Here is a 20,987-nt window from a genome sequence, read left to right as displayed (position 1 = left end):
AGAAATATTCATATTTCCTTTTAACTTTTTGTTGATTATATTTTTTAGATTCAAAATGGCTTCCTTAGCATGTGTTTGCAGTAAATTGTTCTTCTCCAGAATTTCTTTCGCTTTCTCTTTGTTACTCTCTTCCACTTTTTCCAGGATCTGTTGTTTTCCTTCTTCGAATAACATATTTTCCTTCTCTATGTCATCATAGTCACGTCCTTCTTTCTTGAAGCAAAGGCAGTTGCAGTACCAGACAGGATAATACTGAGTCAGTAAAAACAAGAAAAGGCAAACGAGGAACAATAGAATTCCTGACATCTGAAAAAGAAGAAATGAGTATTGTTGTTAAATTTCCATTCAATTCACTAGCACTTATAGTCGTCTAAAAAAGCCATAATAGTCAAAGCAGAAGAAACGCTCAAGACCCGCAGAGCACTGTTGGTCCCTGCTGATCCAGTAAGCAGTGCTTGTTACACAGCTGAGTCCTGATGATTGAATTATCAACAGTTTCAGCTCTTTACCAGCAGTGCTCTTTGGGTCCCGAGCAGTACTTGTACTGTGCGTTTAAAGGGATAGTCTAGTCAAAATTAAACTTTCATGATTCAGACAGAGCAGGCAATTTTTAGCAACTTTCTAATTTACTCCTATTATCAATTTTTTTTCCGTTCTCTTGGTATCTTTATTTGAAAAAGCAAGAATGTAAGCATAGGAGCCAGCCCATTTTTGTTTCAACACCTGGGTAACACTTTTTTGATTGTTGTCTAAATGTAGCCACCAATCAGCAAGCACTATACGGGTGCTAAACCTAAAATGGGCTGTCTCCTAAGCTTACATTCCAATAAAGATACCAAGAGAACGAAGTAAATTTGATAATAGCAGTAAATTAGAAGGTTGCTTAAAATTGCCTGCTCTATCTGAATCATGAAAGTTTAATTTTGACTAGAATATTCCTTTAACACCTTTGGGGGGGTTGAAAATACAGTAGTGAAAGGTTGACGTATTATAGAATGCAATTTGTTCATTACAGGTAGGAAACCCTTCATCCAAACTGCTTGGGATAGGAAAAGGTTTGTGTTTCAGAACAGTTTAGGTTTTGGAATATTTGTATATCTGTAAAAAAGGACCGAGTGTAAATAACAAAATCTTGTATCATTTAGGCAATATTTACATATCATAATACAGCTTGTACGTGCAACCTTAATATAGTTTTATATATTTTTTATTTTTTTTAATTCTTTATTTATGTAAAAGACATACAATGAGTAAATACAATAAAAGAAGAAAAGGCTTTGATTTGAATGCCTCCGGTGTACAAATAGCTGATTTAACTCTACATATTAATTTACAATCATATGATAATTGGGTCATGAAACGTCAGTTGTAAACATGTCTTTATTTTATAACATAAATACTTTATTTCTAAATCCAGGTCCCAAGACTGCCATTTATCCTCTTCTGAGGTTTTAAGTTTGAGTCAGTTTAGTTTCTGGTAGTTTCAAAGTTGAGTTGCCACTCTCCTCTCAGTTGGGCATTAAGGATATAATCTGTGTTTCTGATTGGGTATAGTATCTGAATTTGTTGGACCCTATCCAATGTGAGTGTCATGAAATGCAGGACACAGCAAATAGGGTACAACACTATTTTATTGTACAGCATAGGAATATACAGTACATCTGGTACCATTGATCTCGCTTAGTAAATGCGACATAGACCCAAAACGGACCTAAGCCCCACCCCATCCGGTGACGTCACTTCCCACTCTCATCACATCTTCCCCCTTTTCAAAGGACAAAGCATACATTTTTTTTCCATTTGAATACAACAAATAACAAGGTATACAACAACAGTTTTGTATAGTATATAACAAATAACAAGTTAAAGAAAATATCTGTATAAACAGCATGAATTACATCCTGACTTGAACATCGGGGTAGATTACCCTAGTCCACAGTGACCATGGGATTATTCTGCCCATACTTCCGGTCACTGTTCTAACTAGTGTTAATCCCGATATTGGGCCGGAAGTTTCGCCAATCTTCCGCTTGATGTAACTCTACATGAACTGTCTTCTGATACAGAAGAAGGTGATTGAGAGTCTGCTAGAGGCAAAGACATATCGCGGCTGTGGTCTTGCTGAGGGGAAGGCACCCCTCTTAAAACAGGGGATCCCACCGGCTGTGGTACTGAGGCATCCAGTTACAAACTCTCAGGTACAGGCTGAAGATGTTTTCGATTTCTACGTGTGACTGTCCCTCCATCAGTAAGGACTACATAAGACCTTGGTTCTGGAGAGCATCCAATTACCGTAGCAGGCGTCTTCCATTTTTTCTCATCATCCAGTTTAATTCTGACACTTTGCCCCGCATTCAGCTCCTGCAAGGTCCTCACAGAGTGTCTCCTGTCGTAGAAGAATCGATAGCCCCTTTTTGCCTCTTCATCCCTCCTAAGGACTTCATCCCGAGGAATAGAGCCAGTTGGCTGGAAGACACCCACCGAGGGTAAGGTGGTGTGAATCTGACATCCTAGCATCAGTTGTGCCGGGCTAAACCCAGTGGCTTGAATGGGGGTCGTCCTATAGGACAAGAGGGCCAGGTACATCTCAGATTGCTTCAAAATTAACTTTGTTGTCTGAACTGCCCTTTCAGCCATTCCATTGGCCTGCGGGTAATGTGGACTTGACGTGGAATGTACAAAATCATATTCTTTGCTGAAAGAACTGAACTCTGTAGAAGCAAACTGCATTCCGTTATTACTCACCAACTCCATTGGTATGCCCCACCGGGCGATCAAGCTCTTGAGATGAGTGATAACTGCTTGACTTGTGATTTCATTTCAGGGTGCAATCTCCAAACACCTGGAATAGTAGTCGATCATGACTAAGTACATTTTCCCGTGCAGCTCGCACAAATCCGCAACTATTTTCTGCCACGGGCCTGCAGGCAGCGAGGTAGAAATCAAGGGCTCCCTTCTCTGAGTAGGCCGGCGTTCCCGGCAAAAGGCACATTTTGACACATGGCTTGCAATGTCGAAACTGATCCCAGGCCACCATACTGCCGTAGCTGCCCTTTCTCTGCACTTTGTAATGCCTAAGTGGCCATCATAAATCCTGTTTAACATCTCCTGCCGCATGCTAACAGGAATAACAATGTGGTCCTGGAACAGCACCAACCCCTCCAGCTCCGTGAGCTGCAACCTTTCTGACTGGTAAGAACTTAAAGATATCCAGGCTGCCCGACTCTCGGGCTAACCTTCTTTTATGTACTTTATAACTTCTTGAAGGTCTGTATCTAAATATGTATCTTTTCTTATTTTTTCTAGCTTCCCTGAAGAGATGGATTTGGAGGCCAGAACTGAATCCACATACACTTTCACATCTGATTCCATTGAAGATTCTTCAGCAGCAGCCAGCAGGAGCCTGTAAAGTGTATCTGCCACAACCAGTTGTTTCCACGGCACATGCACCGCCTGAACGTTGAACCTAAGCAGCCTCATTAGAAGTCTCTGGCATCTTAGGGGTGTTTTGTCAATGTCATAGTAGTTGATTAGAGGGTCTAGCGGTTTATGGTCAGTCTCCAGACTAAATTTCTCTAAACCCACTAGGTAACGCTGAAAGCACTCACAGGCCCAAACTGCAGCCAGACACTCTTTGTCAATTTGGGCGTATTTCGATTCAGCAGCCGTCAGTGTACGGGAACAGTAGGCGATGGGCTGTAGTTTGTTCTCATTCAACTGCAGGAGGGCGGCCCCTAACCCATAACTGCTCGCATCAGCACTAACCACAGTCTTTTTGGACGGGTCGTAGAACCCCAACACTGGGGAAGACCCCAGCAGGGACTTGACCTGTATAAAAGATTCTTCCTGTGAAGGTCCCCAGACCCAGGCAACATCTTTCATTAGCAACTCTGTAATAGGGTGTAGTATTGTGGATAAATCTGGAAGGAACCTGCCCACATAATTTAAAAGGCCCAATATTTGTCTCAGCTCATGTACATCAGAAGGAATTTTCATCTGTTCAACAGCACAAATTTTCTCGGGGTCTGGCTTGATGCCATCCCCATTGATGATATGCCCAAAGTAACATAACTCAGCTTTCCTAAAATGGCATTTCTCTTTATTTAACTTCAGCCCGGACTCTCTAATGGTCTGCAGCACACAGCTTAATCGCTGATTATGTTCCTCCAGTGTAGACCCATACACTAGGATGTCATTCATGACGACTGCCGTGCCCACGCAGTCTCTTAGGAGAGAACTCATTTCTCTTTGAAAGATTTCAGGAGCAGAGGATATCCCGAAAAGGGAGTCTGCAGAAGCAAAACCGACCTACCGGTGTAATGAAGGTAGTTAGTTTGCGGCACTTTGGATCTAGAGGTATCTGCCAGAAGCCGCTAGAAGCATACAATGTAGAGAAGGACTTCGCCCCAGGCAATTTTGGCGCTATGTCTTCAAGTGTCGGCAGCACATATCTCTCTCTCTTCACCGCCTCATTCAGCCTTTTCAAGTCTATGCAGATGTATACCTTCCCATTTTCGCAACAGGCACAATGGGGGCACACCAGTCAGTTGCTTCAACAACCTCTTCAATAACCCCCATATTCTTCATACGCAGAAGCTCCTTCTCCACTTGAGGCATGAGCGGGAACGGAATTCTACAGAGAGTGGTAATGCTGTATGGGACTGCGTCACCTTTAAGTGATATACGGACTGGGTTGCAATTCAGTATGACCAATTCACCAAACATATCTTCTGAAATCTCATTCACTCTGGCTACTAGGCCCAAACTACAGGCTGCTTTCCTGCTCAATAAGTTGTTAACACACTGACCTCTAATCACATGTACCCACATGGTGAATTTCTTTTGCTTGTACTCGCAGCTGGCAAGAAATTTCCCCGCACAATCAATGCGGCCACCAGGACTATGGACTTTTGTTGTAACTTTCGCCAGCTGCAGCTGTCGAGGCATTTTTATGAACGATGCTAGGGACATTATAGTGATGTCTGCTCCTGTGTCAATATTAAAGGCAACTTTGGCTCCCATTACAGTAAGAGTAACCCTCCAATCTTCTTCTGAACCCGCCATTCAACAACAGACCCTACAAAGGACACTTCTTGACCCTCCTGGTCACTATCCACCTGCATCTCCTTAATATATTCAGATTTACACACCACTTCAAAATGGCCCATTCTGTTATGTTTTCTACATCTTTTGTCTTTAGCAGGGCATATGAAACTCTGATCATGGGTACGGTTGCAACGTGTGCATCGGGCATACTGCACCCATCCGCTTCTGGGCCTATCTGTTGCCGTTGGTCTACCGCTCACACTGTGCCTTTCACTAGCAGCCCTCCTGAACTGTTGCACTTCATCCACAATACTCTCAGACCTCAGATCAGCACTTTACTTTTTCACCAGTTCACTCTGGCGGCCATCCTAATAGCTCCATCTAATGTTAAATCAGCCTCCAACTGTAGCTTCAGTGAGATTTCAGAATCTGCAATTCCTATGACTATCCTGTCTCTGATTTGCTCCTCTTTAGCAACACCAAACTCACAGAATTCAGCTAGTTCATACAGGCTGCACACAAATGACTCCACAGATTCTCCCACACGCTGGGCATGTTTGTGAAAACAAGCCCTCTCATGAATCACATTTCTTTTGGGCACAAGTGGGCACTGAGTTTGTTCATAACTATGTCAAAGTCAAATTCTTCCCCTTCTTGGAAAGTAAAAGCATTGAACACTGGCTCCACATCTTTCCCCATAGAGTATAAAAGAGAATTAACTTGTACTTCACCACTTTGCTTGTCCAGCTTGGAAGCAATCCTGAAGCGCTGAAACCGCTGACGCCATGTGGGTTAAGCTGCAGGCTGAGAAAAATCAAAAGGCTCAGGTGGGATAGCTTCGACATCGTCATCAATCAGAAAGTAGAAGCGCAGGCAAGAACTTCTGACACCATGTCATGAGATGCAGGACACAGCAAAGAGGGTACAACACTATTTTATTGTACAGCATAGGAATATACATCTGGTACCATTGATCTCACTTAGTAACTGCGACATAGACCCAAAATGGACCTAAGCCCCGCCCCCATCCAGTGACGTCACTTCCCACTCTCATCACAGTGAGTATATAGGGTTCCCATTTTTTCATAAATTGATTTGTTCTTCCCTGTAAATCTCCCAATGTGTCAGCTTGTTCATGAAGCATTTGTTGGTGTATCTCTCTTTTCAACTGGGTTAGGGTAGGAGCATTGCTTTTCAGCCAGTATTTAAATATAGTTTTCCTGGCCTGTAGGATGGCATTGTGTATGAATACCGTGTTTGTTTTGTTCAGGTTCTGAAGATTAAGAAATACTTCTGTCTGAGGTGAGAGGGTGAAGGCTAGGTTACCCATAGAGGCCCATTTATCAAGCTCCGAATGGAGCTTGAAGGGCCATGTTTCTGGCGAGTCTTCAGACTCACCAGAAACAGCAGTTATGAAGCAGCAGTCTAAAGACCGCTGCTCCATAACCCTGCCCACCTGCTCTGATGAAGCGGACAGGAATTGCCACAAATCAATGATTGACACCTCCCTGCTGGCGGCCGATTGGCCGCGAGTCTGCAGGGGGCGGGGTTGCACCAGCAGCTCACAAGAGCTGCTGGTGCAATGCTGAATATGAAGAGCGTATTGCTCTCCGCATTCAGCGATGTCTGTTGGACCTGATCCCCACTGTCGGATCAGGTCCGACAGACATTTGATAATTCTGCCTCATAGTATCTAGCCAATGATTTGTCATTTCCCAAAATTTTTACAGCTTCGGACAGGTCCACAACATGTAGAGCAGGTCTGCTGCTGGTTTTGAACATTTTGGGCAATTTCCTTTAGATTCAGTTTCCCAATTTTAGTTTTATATAATTTGGATTACTTTTGTATACATAGTACCATTGTAAAGATAGTACAGTACAGTAATCAGACAGGTAGTACAGTACAGTAATCAGCCAATCGGATTGAACTTGAATCTGATTGGCTGATTGAATCAGCCAATCAGATTTTTCCTACCTTAATTCCGATTGGCTGATAGAATCCTATCAGCCAATCGGAATTAGAGGGACGCCATCTTGGATGACGTCATTTAAAGGAACCTTCATTCTGCGAGTAGGCGTCGGTTAAAGAGGATGGATCCGCATCGGCTGGGAAGAAGATGGCTCCGCTCCGCTCCGGATGGATGAAGATAGAAGATGCCGCTTGGATGAAGATGTCTGCCGGTCCGGATGTCCTCTTCTGCCCGGATAGGATGAAGACTTCTGCCGGTCTGGATGTCCTCTTCTGCCCCATCGGATGAAGACTTCGGCCCGGCTGGGTGAAGACGACTCAAGGTGGGGAGATCTTCAGGGGGTAGTGTTAGGTTTATTTAAGGGGGGTTTGGGTGGGTTAGAGTAGGGGTATGTGGGTGGTGGGTTTTAATGTTGGGGGGTTGTATTTTTTTTTACAGGCAAAAGAGCTGATTACTTTGGGGCATGTCCTGCAAAAAGCCCTTTTAAGGGCTGGTAAAAGAGCTGATTACTTTGTAATGTAGAATAGGGTAGGGAATTTTATTATTTTTTTAATATATATTTTATTAGGGGGCTTAGATTAGGTGTAATTAGTTTAAAATTCTTGTAATATTTTTTTATTTTCTGTAATTTAGTGTTGTTTTTTTTTTTTTTTTGTAATTTAGTTTAGTTTATTTAATTGTATTTAATTGTAGGTATTGGTAGTTAATTTATTTAATTAATTTAATGATAGTGTAGTGTTAGGTTTAATTGTAACTTAGGTTAGGATTTATTTTACAGGTAATGTTTTAATTATTTTAACTAGGTAGCTATTAAATAGTTAAAGGGACAGTCTACACCAAAAATTTTCTTATTTAAAAAGATAGATAATCCCTTTATTGCCCATTCCCTGTTTTTGCGTAACCAACACAGTTATATTAATATACTTTTTACCTCTGTGATTACCTTGTATCTAATCATTTGCAGACAGCCTCCTTTTCTAAGTGCCTTTGACAGACATGCAGTGTAGTCAATCAGTGAAGTCTCCTAAATAACTTCACGGGAGTGAGCACAATGTTATCTATATGACACATGTGAACTAGCACAGTCTAACTGTGAAAAACTTTCAAAATGCTCTGAGCTAGGAGGCGGTTTTCAACTGTTTAGAAATCAGTTTAAGCCTAGCTAGGTTTAGCTTTTCAAAAATACCACCAAGGGAACAAAGCAAATTTGATGATAAAAGTAAATTTGAAAGTTGTTTAAAATTGCATGCCCTATCTGAATCATGAAAGTTTAATTTTGACTAGACTGTCCCTTTAATAACTATTTAATAGCTATTGTACCTAGTTAAAATAAATACAAAGTTGCCTGTAAAATAAATATAAATCCTAAAATAGCTACAATATAATTATTCGTTATATTGTAGCTATATTAGGGTTTATTTTACAGGTAAGTATTTATTTTTAAATAGGAATACTTTAGTTAATAAGAGTTAATTTATTTATTTAGATTAAAATTATATTTAACTTAGGGGGGTGTTAGGGTTAGACTTAGCTTTAGGGGTTAATACATTTATTATAGTAGCGGCGAGGTCCGGTCAGCAGATTAGGGGTTAATACTTGAAGTTAGGTGGCGGCGACGTTGGGGGGGGGCAGATTAGGGGTTAATAAATATTATGTAGGTGTCGGCGATGTTAGGGGCAGCAGATTAGTGGTTCATAGGTATAATGTAGGTGGCGGCGTTGTGCGGTCGGCAGATTAGGGGTTAAAAATATTTATTATAGTGACGGCGATATGGGGGGACCTCGGTTTAGGGGTACATAGGTAGTTTATGGGTGTTAGTGTACTTTAGAGCACTGTAGTTAAGAGCTTTATATACCGGCGTTAGCCCATAAAGCTCTTAACTACAGCCTGTCCATGGGCGTTAGGAGTCTTGTCGGTAGAGAGTGTACCGCTCACTTCAGCCAAGACTCTAAATACCAGCGTTAGGAAGATCCCATTGAAAAGATAGGATACGCAATTGGCGTAAGGGGTTCTGCGGTATGGAAAAGTTGCGGCTTGAAAGTGAGCGGTACACCTATACCTGGCCGACTCTAAATACCAGCGGGTGGCCAAAAGCAGCGTTAGGACCCCTTAACGCTGCTTTTGACGGCTAACGCAGAACTCTAAATCTAGGTGTAAGTTTTAAATGTAAGTGGATTCTGGAGCCATAGGGATAGATTTATTAAGCAGCGGATGCTGGAATCTACCCCAGAAGTTTCAAGTCCACCTGAAACATAAGTTAAGAAACAGCTGTCCTAAGACCGCTGCTTTAACTCATCCGCCACCTCTGAGTTGGCAGACAGCAATCATCCCGATCGGATGTGATTGGGATGATTGACACCCCCTGCTAGCAGCCGATTGGCCGCGAATCTGCAGGGGGCGGCATTGCACAAGAATTTCACTAGAAATGCTCGTGCAATGATAAATGCCGACAGCGTATGCTGTTGGCATTTAGCGATGTCGGGCAGACATGATCCGCTACAATGGATAATGTCCGTCCGACATTTAACCCTTTAAGGGCACAGCTTTTAGTTTGCTCAATTGTTTTATGACGGAAAAATTCCGTCATATGTCCTTAAGAGGTTAATAAATCTACATCTTAGTGTTACTATTATTTAGTCTTTTATATACACATAGATGCTCTAGGAATGCTAAACTGCAGTGACATCTGGAGGAGCTTATTACTACTATATAATCTGAAAGTGGATAGTGCATATTGCACCAGTGCTAGGAGTTGATTACTGGTCCTTTGTTTCTTTTCTTTTTCTCTCCATGTGCGCCCCAGTTAGCTATTGTTTTCTTAGAGATTTTGTCAAATTTGGTGAGGCTGCAAAATGAAGAGAATCTGTTTTCTGTTTATGTATGTCATTGTCAATTAAGTTTTATTAAATCTATATTTGTTTGCCAATTTACTGTACAATTATCACTCTCTATAGTTTATTTACTGAAAATTGTTATTGTTTAAAAAGAGAGATAATCCCTTTATTTACCATTCCCCAGTTTTGCATAACCAACACAGTTATATTAATATACTTTTTACCTCTGTGATTACCTTGTATCTAAGCCCTTGCCGACTTCCCCCCCCCCCACCGTATCTCAGTTCTTTTGACAAACTTGCATTTTAGCCAATCAGTGTTGACTCATAAATAACTCAATGAGAGTGAGCACAATGTTATCTATATGAAACACATGAACTAGCACTGTGTAGCTGTGAAAAACTATCAAAATGCACTGAGATAAGAGGAGGCATTCAACAGTTTAAAAATCAGTTTGAACCTACCTAGAATAAGCTTTCAAAAAAGAATACCAAAGGATAAAAGCAAATGTGATGTGATCTGAATCATGAAAGTTTAATTTTTTTATATTGACTGTCCCTTTAAATGGAAATATATAAATCTTTCATTAGGAACAGTATGAATATTCCCAGAAGTTTGTTAAATATTGTACTAATAGCAGTTGCACACTGTTCTCCTTAGAGGAGTCCTTGTACTTTCCAAATTCATTGTAATTCCAGGCTCCAAAACTAAGAACCAAAAAACAGGCCCACTTGCTTTAAATATGGCGTACCTTACACTCTTATCTCCAATGCAAAATTGCATAGTAATCCATTCAGCTGCTTGGGCTGCAATCTATCGGCTAGATCTTGAGTTTTGTTGGTAAGGCTGTGCGTTGCTAACGCTCCTTTTTTTCTTATCGCTCCCTTTAAACATCGCTGGTATTACGAGTTTTCTTTAAGCCGGCGTTAGCCTCAGAAAAGTGAGCGTTGAGCAAAATTTAGCTCCACATCTCACCTCGATACCAGTGCTGCTTACGGTAGCGGTAAGCTGCAAAACATGCTCGTACACGATTTCCCCTTAGGAAACAATGGGGCTGAGCTGGGTGGAAAAAAACCTAACACCTGCAAAAAAGCAGTGTTCAGCTCCTAACGCAGCCCCATTGTTTCCTATGTGAAAATTAAATTTATGTCTGCACCTAACACCCTAACATGAACCCCGAGTCTAAACACCCCTAATCTTACACTTATTAACCCCTAATATGCCACCCCGACATCCTAGCCACCTGCATTATACTATTAACCCCTAATCTGCCGCTCCGGACACCGCCACCACCTACATTATACTTATAAACCCCTAATCTGATGCCCCCAACATCGCCGACACCGACATTATAGTTATTAACCCCTAATCTGCCCCCCCCAATATCACCGCAATTATATTAAATTTATTAACCCCTAATCTGCCGCCGCCAATGTCGCCGCCTTAATAATAAAGTTATTAACCCCTAAAACTAAGTCTGACCCTAACCCCCCCTAACTTAAATATAATTTAAATTAAACTAAATTAATTTTACATAATTAAATAAATTAATCCTATTTAAAACTAAATACTTACCGATAACATAAACCATAAGCTAGCTACAATATAACTAATAGTTACATTGTAACTAGCTTATGATTTATTTTTATTTTACAGGCAACTTTGTATTTATTTTAACTAGGTACAATAGTTATTAAATAGTTATTAACTAATTAATAACTACCTAGCTAAAATAAGTAAACAATTGCCTGTAAAATAAATCCTAACCTAAGTTATAATTACACCTAACACTACACTATCATTAAACTAATTACCTAAACTACCTACAATTAATTACAATTAAATAAAATAAAATAAATTACGAAAAAACCCCACTAAATTACAGAAAATAAAAAAATAATTACAAGAATTTAAAACTAATTACACCTAATCTAATCCCCCTAATAAAATAAAAAAGCCCCCCAAAATAATAAAATTTCCCTACCCTATACTAAATTACAAATAGCCCTTAAAAGGTCCTTTTGCAAGTAATCAGCTTTTTTACTGTAAAAAAAAATGCAATACCCCCCCAACATTACAACCCACCACCCACACACCCCTACTCTAAAACCCACCCAATCCCCCCTTAAAAAACCTAACACTAACCCCCTGAAGATCACTCTACCTTGAGCCGTCTTCACCCAGCCGGGCACAAGTGGTCCTCCATACAGCAGAAGTCTTCATCTGATCGGGGCAGAAGAGGTCCTCCAGACGGTAGAAGGCTTAATCCATGTGGGATCTTCTATCTTCATCCTTCCGGAGTGGAGCGGGTCCATCTTCCATCCAGCTGACGCGGAGCATCCTCTTCAAACAAAGTCCTAACGAAGAATGAAGGCTCCTTTAAATGACGTCATCCAAGATGGCATCCCTTGAATTCCGATTGGCTGATAGAATCCTATCAGCCATTCGGAATTAAGGTAGGAAAAATCCTATTGGCTGATGTAATCTATTAATTAAGACTTTAATTAGAACAGCCAATAGAATGCAAGGTCAATCCTATTGGCTGATTGGATCAGCCAGTCGGATTGCACTTCAATCCGATTGGCTGATTACATCAGCCAATAGAACTTTTCCTACCTTAATTCAGATTGGCTGATAGGATTCTATCAGCCAATCGGAATTCAAGGGACGCCATCTTGGATGACGTCATTTAAAGGAACCTTCATTCTTTGTTAGGACTTCGTTTGAAGAGGATGCTCCGCGTTGGCTTGATTGAAGATTGGACCCGCTCCGCTCCGGAAGGATGAAGATGGAAGATTCCACCTGGATGAAGCCTTTTACCGTTTGGAGGACCTCTTCTGCCCCGATCGGATGAAGACTTCTGCCGTATGGAGGACCACTTGTGCCCGGCTGGGTGAAGACGGCTCAAGGTAGGGTGATCTTCAGGGGGTTAGTGTTAGTTTTTTTAAGGGGGTATTGGGTGGGTTTTAAAGTAGGGGTGTGCGGGTGGTGGGTTGTAATGTTGGGGGGGTATTGTATTTCTTTTTACAGGTAAAAGAGCTGATTACTTTGGGGCAATGCCCCGCAAAAGGCCCTTTTAAGGGTTATTTGTAATTTAGTATAGAGTAGGGAAATTTTATTATTTTGGGGGGCTTTTTTATTTTATTAGGGGGATTAGATTAGGTGTAATTAGTTTTAAATTCTTGTAATTCTTTTTTTATTTTCTGTAATTTAGTGGGTTTTTTCGTAATTTAGTTTATTTAATTTAATTGTAATTAATTGTAGGTAGTTTAGGTAATTAGTTTAATGATAGTGTAGTGTTAGGTGTAATTGTAACTTAGGTTAGGATTTATTTTACAGGTAATTTTGGACTTGTTTAACTAGGTAGTTATTAAATAGTTAATAACTATTTAATAACTATTGTACCTAGTTAAAATAAATACAAAGTTGCCTTTAAAATAAAAATAAATCATAAGCTAGTTACAATGTAACTATTAGTTCTATTGTAGCTATCTTATGGTTTATTTTATCGGTAAGTATTTCGTTTTAAATAGGATTAATTTATTTAATTATGTAAAATTAATTTTGTTTAATTTAAATTATATTTAAGTTAGGGGGGGGTAGGGTTAGACTTATAGTAGCAGTGATGTTGGGGTCAGAAGATTAGGGGTTAATAATTGTAGGTAGGTGGCGGTGACATTGGGGGGGCAGATTAGGGGTTAATAAATATAATGTAGGTGTCGGCGATGTTAGGGGCAGCAGATTAGGGGTTCATAGGTATAATGTAGATGGCAGCGATGTCCGGTCGGCAGATTAGGGGTTAAAAAAATGAATTTTAGTGTTTGTGAGTTGGGGGGGCCTCGGTTTAGGGGTTAATAGGTAGTTTATGGGTGTTAGTGTACTTTTTAGCACTTTAGTTAAGAGCTTTATGTTCTGGCGTTAGCCCATAAAACTCTTAACTACTGACTTTTAAATGCGGTAGGAGTCTGGACAGGAGAGGGTCTACCTCTCACTTCTTCCAAGACTCATAATACCAGCTTTAGGCAAATCCCATTAAAAAGATAGGATATGCAATTGACGTAAGGGGATTTGCGGTAGCCTCGAGTCACGGAAAAAAAGTGAGCGGTATACCCTTTCCTGTCTGACTCGTAATACCAGTGGGCATTAAAAAGCAACGTTAGGACCCCTTAACGCTGCTTTTTTACCCTAACGCCAAACTCGTGATCTAGCTGTATAGACTTGTATCATTCAATTTTGAAAATCTGCCTAACCATTTTAGTTCAAATCAACTACTGTTGTAGTAATCAAAAATCAATATTAAAATACTGAATTTCAATCCTATCACTACAATCCAGGAGTTAAAATTACAAAAAAAACAACTGCATATCAAAAGGACATTGTACTCAAAAAACACACACATGTAAAAACATGCTAATATTTACTGTGTTACTAATATGCATTACTTAAAAACAATCTTAAAGGGAAACTCAAGTCAAAATAAACTTTAATGATTCAGATAGAACAGACGTTTAAGACACTTTCCAATTTACTTCCATTACCTCATTTTGCACACTCTTTATATATTCACACTTTCTGGGGAACAAGATACTACTGAGCATGTGCACAAGCTCACAGGATATACGTATACTAGTCTGTGATTAGCTGATGTTTGTCACATGATACAAGGGGTGGAAAAAGGGAGAAAAAATAAATAAGTCAGGAAAAAAATCTGCTGCTTATTTGAAATTCAGAGTAGGTGTTGAATTGTTGTCTTTTATTATTCACTTGTTAATTATGCAATTCTACTGCATTTAGTGGTCCTTTAAGTGAAATCTAGATTGAAACTAACAAACAAAAAGCACTGTACTCCTATTTTGATAAAACAACGAAAATGTTTAAGTATCCCTTTAAACAAAATAGCAATGGATAACATTACTGCAAACAAATACAGTTAGTTTTATGTACAAAGCTACGGATCTCAATCTCTTTAGGGTACCTTTTTTAAAACAAGCAAAAAAAAAAAAAAGGTAGTTAGCAGTAACAATCAGATAAAAAATAATAATAGGAATAATAATTATAATATAGACACAATTATATGAACAGTAGAAAATATATAGCAGTAAATGGATTCTACAATGAATGGAATCTTACTTGTGATACAAGATATGAAGATGAAATTGAACTTGCATTTTCTGTAGTAGTTCCATTATTAGTATAGAAATGGCCAACTAAACAGTCCAAATATCTGCCATCAACAAGCAGAATTATGATCCATACAAATGGAGGGACAATTGTCTTCCATATAGCAGCGCTACAGCATATTGACCACTTGCAGCCTCCCCTACATCTGCAGAGGAGGAAAGATTTCCGTTCAAAGAAAAAGCTCATAGAAAGCCAGATAAGAGCTGGTATAATGAAAAAGGCCAAACTATACCATAGTGTCCATAATTTATCTGCTGGGCATTTAAACTCCAATTCCATCATCTCTTCAATTACAAAAAGTATAAAAACAGTGAAAAATGTTTTCACTACTGTAACAGAGGATTTCCAGACATCAAAAAATGCCCGATTTCCAGACATCGTAATCTGAGATAGACTCTAGTTCTCAAGATCTCAGCTTTGGAGTTTAAAAAAGAAAGTGAAGGTCAGTTCTTTATAAACAATGAAAATGCCACTCCCCTAGAAAATAGAAATAGAAAATATGGAAAAAAGCCAAAATCCTTATAATAATAATTTAATGGCAAGTGAATACCCTAGACACTGTACAAACGGACATACCTACATCCTAGTTATAAACAGACATATCTCACCATATTTACATGCGAAAAACAAAATAACCCTTAAGTACAAAGGTACATTTTATTATGTGTGCAGCCCTTATATACACAGGGAGCAAATACATTAGAACCACTAGGAAAACATGAAGTTAATTAAGCTCTTTTGGGACCTTTCAGGTTCATAATACTTTGTAATTTATAAGCTTATTGAAGGATATTTCTTCATTTTTTACAAAAATAATGATTCTAAACTAACTATTATATAAACAACCATAAAATAAAATTAATGCAAAACATAAAATATAAATGATCATGACTACACAAATGAATATATATTCCATAATAGCAAGTACTGGGAAAAATTGCTGGCTATCAAATGCATTTTTCAAGGACATATATAAACCATATATTTATTGTTCAAAATTCTGTTATAGATCAAAGTTGTAATATGCACATTAATTATTTAAAAAGTAAAATACAAACCCAAACATATGTCCCTATTACAATCTATATTAGCCTTACAAAAAATTGAAATGCAACTCTTTTGACTTCTTTTTGTATTTCATTTCATCTCATTAGAAGTAACCAAGAGACAAAGAGAGTCCACAGTGTAAAGAGAACAAAGAAAAATTGCTAATAGGAGTAAACTAGAAAGTTTCTTAAAATGACATGCTCTATCTGAATCATGAAAGAAAAAATGTGCGTTATTTTTAAATATACGTATATATATAAAACTTTAAATGTTTTGTAAAATATTTATCTATACCTATATCTCTGTATAAATAAATATATATGTATATATCAGTAGCTTGTTCTATGATGATTTATCACCAGGGAGCAGCGTCTTTTAGCCTAATTGTGTTTTCCTGAAGTATAGCAGTCTGATCCCATCTAACAAGGTCAGTCCAGCCCCGAAATACCAGGCGATTCCTCTCTGAACAAGGAACATGGCAACACCAAAGGATTCTTTAAAACTTCTTTGGGCCTCAGCCCTCATCAGAGGTGAGGTGCATCATGAGGTGCATCCATATTCCTCTAAGAACAATGTGCAAGGGGTCCAAGTCTGTTTTCTCCCATCACCCTTAGGGGGGCTTCCATAGGGTTATATTAGAAATGCACACAGTTTTATTTTATTTTTTTCCATTGAGTGATGCATTTGATAAGTTTTGCACCCACACAAAATAGAGCATTAGTACTTCAACACTATTTAATACTTAGGGGCCTATCTATCAAGCTCCGAATGGAGCTTGAGGGCCCGTGTTTCTGGCAGGAGGACAGACATCGCCAGAATTCAACCCGATGGAGTACGATCGGGTTGATTGACACCCACCTGCTGTCGGCCAATTGGCCCTGAGTCTGCAGGGAGCGGCATTGCACCAGCATCTCTTGTGAGCTGCTGGTGCAATGCTGAATATGGAGAGCGTATTGCTCTCCGCATTCAGCGAGGTCTTGCGGTCCTGATCCGCACTGTCGGGTCAGGTCCGCAAGTCCTTTGATAAATAGGCTTATTCTCATTAGAGGTAGGGTTCCACAAAGTAGCTGTATTTTTGGGATTTGGTTTTTTTCTCCTCTCTCTTACCTTATAACTTGATGATTAAGGCCTGTAGGGTGAAAACGTCGCATTGTTTGTATTTGTACTAATAAATTAAGTATTTTTTAAGTGGTGCTGTGGAAATTGTTGTATCTCTTATTTAACTTGGCTTTGGAACCCCTGGCTACCAAGCTGCGTGAAATACCTTTTGATATTTATTTGAAAGGAGTAAGTCACAACTTATCTCTTTACGTGGATGATATGCTGCTGTGTGTCCAGAATACGGAGATCCATTTGAAGTTTATTATTATGGACACAATTAAAGCTTTCAGTTATTTATCTGGTTTTAGGATCAACAGTAACAAATCATAAATATTATAGCTTAGTAGAAATAGTGATAAAGGAGCATTTAAATTTCCGTGTGTCCAAGTTAAAAGCTATTTAACATACTTAGGAATTAACATTTCTAGTAGCCCAGAGGAATGGTTTCAATTAAATTATGAGCAGATTTAAAAATGTATTGAGCAAGATTTTAAATGCTGGGGAAACCTCTTGATCTCTCTGTCAGGGAAAGCTCATCTGATCAAGATGATGACTTTGCTTAAATTGCTTTATCCAATGAATATAGTGCCCATCTTAATTCCAAAGTATGATATCATACAATTAAACTAAATGTTCAATTATTTTCTGTGGGGAGGAAGGAAAGTCCGTATCAGTTTAAAAAAAGCTTCAGATGCCTCCTGAGAAGGGAGGACTGGGTATTCCAAACATTCACTATTATAATCTTGTTTCACTGGCAAAATAGCTATTGATTGGATGCTAGATACAGAACACTTCTTTGAAGGATCTTTGGACAACTCTATTTTAGAGGATGTATCCAAATCATATTTACTCCATCTAGAGTGGAAAGAGATTGCGCTTTTAGTTACTAGTAATATTATATAGCAAGGAATCCTTATGAATGCAATTACTTCAAAGAATGGGAAAAAGTTAAATTGTATCAAATGTAAACGGGTAAATTATGTAAATCCAGCTTTAAAACATTATCTCTGGTATTGTCCAATGATTAGGCAACTATGGGCTAAAATTAGTTTTTGGATCTCTAAAATGTTAAACATAAGAGTTCAATTGAAGTTCAATAATAATATACATTTAAGAAATAAATCAGTAAAGAGACAGAAAGCTCTGTTTTTTTGCAATTGTGATTTTAATGACTAGGCAATGCATTTTGAATGCATGGTATTGGAAGTACTATATGAAAGGGATTTAAGAATATACAAAAGTATAGATAAATGGGGCATTTCTATTAAATCATTAGAAATCCTGGTCCAAAAACAAATTATTTCACCTCTACTGAGCGGCCAAAAGGACCACATAACTTGGGGTCACAAACTGAATTTAAAGTGTTTCTTTGGAGAGTAAGGGCTGGATGATGATTATTTGTAACTTGTAAGAAGGAGGTAACCTTTATAATGTTATATATTGTTAGAGCAAGATAAAATGGATTATGACGTTTTTATTTGGAAATTAGAGGATTGAGTTATATGGGGTATATCTACATTTTGCAAGAAGAAGTCATTCTTTACTGCTGTAGTAGATAAATGGGTTCAATATGTATTTGATGTATGTAAATCTTATTAATATCTATGGAATTTAAATACTTTTTTTTTTGTATTACTGCTGTAAATAAAAAAAACTTAAAACAAATATATTATAATACAGTTAAAAAAAAGAAGGAGAATCACTGCACTATCTGAATCATAAAAGCTTAATTACGACTTTACTGTCCCTCTAGTGTTTGAATGCATGAAATCATGAACATTCTAATGCATGTGCACAAGTATGACATATTTTTATACTTTTATCCAACCAAGAAATGATTTGTTACTAACCTAAGGTGAACTGAGTATCTGTGAAAACCGAAACACTGAACACGCCAAAGTATCTAAAAAAAAAGCCAAAATGGGCTTTTAAGTGATCAAAGCTGTTACATTTGAAAATTCTTTAAAAACCTGTGAGAGCCAGTTTGCATGGTTCTTCTAATGGATTAGAACAGTGAATGACTAATTTAAAGAGACATGAAACTTATTTTTTTTTTCTCTCATAATTCAGATAGTGCATGCAGTTTCAAATATATTTCCAATTTATTTATATTATCTATTTTGTTCTGTTCTTTTTGCATCCTTTGTTGAAAAAAATACCTAGGTAGGCTCAGAAGCTGCTGTGCTCCCAGTAGTGCATTATTGCTCCTTCAAAAAACGTTACCAAGACAATGACACAACTTGGATAATAGAAGTGAAGTAGAAAGTTGTTTAAAATGGTAGCTCTATCTAAATCATGAAAGACAAATTTGGGGTTTAATGTTCCGATACGTGGTCATCATCCACACAATTCTTTCAGTGTGAATGACGACCACGTGAAGCTGTGATTAGACCTAAAAGCAGCCCCTCCTGGATGATGAAACATGGTGGTAATTAACACTGAAAGCATTGTGCTTTCTAGGAACTATGAGGAGGCCAAGTGGCCCTGCATCGCCGACAGAATCTGGCAATACAGGTGATGTCACCAAGCCACAGAAACCCGGAAGGGCACATTAGCTGCACAGGACTTAAAGTGATGTTACAGCTTTTGGCTAAGAGGTGGAAACATCACCTCTCAGCCAATGAGCATTCTGCAGTGGGCAGCCTTTAGCAGCTCAGTGCAGCGAACGCTGCTAACAAATAAAGGGGCTTTCAGATTGAAGTATTTTATACTTCATGAATGAAAGTCCCCTTTATTTGTTACGATGGTAAATCCTAGCGTTTCGCCAACGCTAGGATTTACCATCACTTAAGGAAGCTGGATGGGGTAAGTGTTTAAATGCCCTCGATCTCAGCTCCCTTAAGTTCCAAATACCCCAAGACCCACTGTTTTAAAGGTAATTGTCTGCTCTTTCACACATGTTTAAGCACTTTACATCACATTATAACAGGCCATCAAAAATGCCTAGAGACTTCCATGCCCCTTTATTTTAAAGCACAGAAGCCCTTCTTTAAAATCAATCTCCTATATAAGCTTTAATAGTCAGGTGATCACTATGGTTAATAGTGATCACCTGACATGAATACATGTGTGTTTATTTGAGCAAAGGTTTATGGGAGCCCTTACGTGCACATCAGAGTTATAAAATTATACCTAAAGGCCCTAATTTATATAAACCCTTCTTCTTTTCTCTATTGAGTTTAGAAAAAAACACACATACTTTTATTTACAACTGTGTTTTAATACATTTTTTATTGATGAGGAGTCTCTAGGCCCTTATAACAGGCCATAAAAATTGCCTAGAGACCCCCAGGGATCCTGGTTTAAAATCCCATGACATATTCTTAAAATAACATTGAATCTCTTGGGTCTGCTGAAAAAAAAAAAAATAATATATGTGGGCTTCATACTAATAAAATGGCCTACAGAGGGGATTAAATGTGAGCAGCATCTAAAGACTCCAAAACAGCTCAGCACAGAGGTGGAAATGGTTCAGTAATTAAGGGGTTAAAGGGATATGAAAACCCAAAAATTTATTTTGTTATTCAGACAGAGCATACCATTTTAAAAAGGTTTCCAATTTACTTCTATTATCAAATTTGCTTTGTTCCTATTATATTTTGTGTTAAAGAGACACCTACGCCTAGATTTAGAGTTTGGCGTTAGCCGTCAAAAGCAGCGTTAAGGGGTCCTAACACTGCTTTTTAATGCCCGCTGGTATTTAGAGTCAGGCAGGAAAGGGTCTACCGGTCACTTTCTTTCCGCAGAGGCTACCGCAGATCCCCTTACGTCAATTGCGTATCCTATCTTTTCAATGGGATTTGCCTAA

The sequence above is a fragment of the Bombina bombina genome, chromosome 3, assembly GCF_027579735.1.
Source record: "Bombina bombina isolate aBomBom1 chromosome 3, aBomBom1.pri, whole genome shotgun sequence".
Taxonomy (NCBI): Eukaryota; Metazoa; Chordata; class Amphibia; order Anura; family Bombinatoridae; genus Bombina; species Bombina bombina.
Note: the sequence above shows the minus strand (reverse complement) of the source record.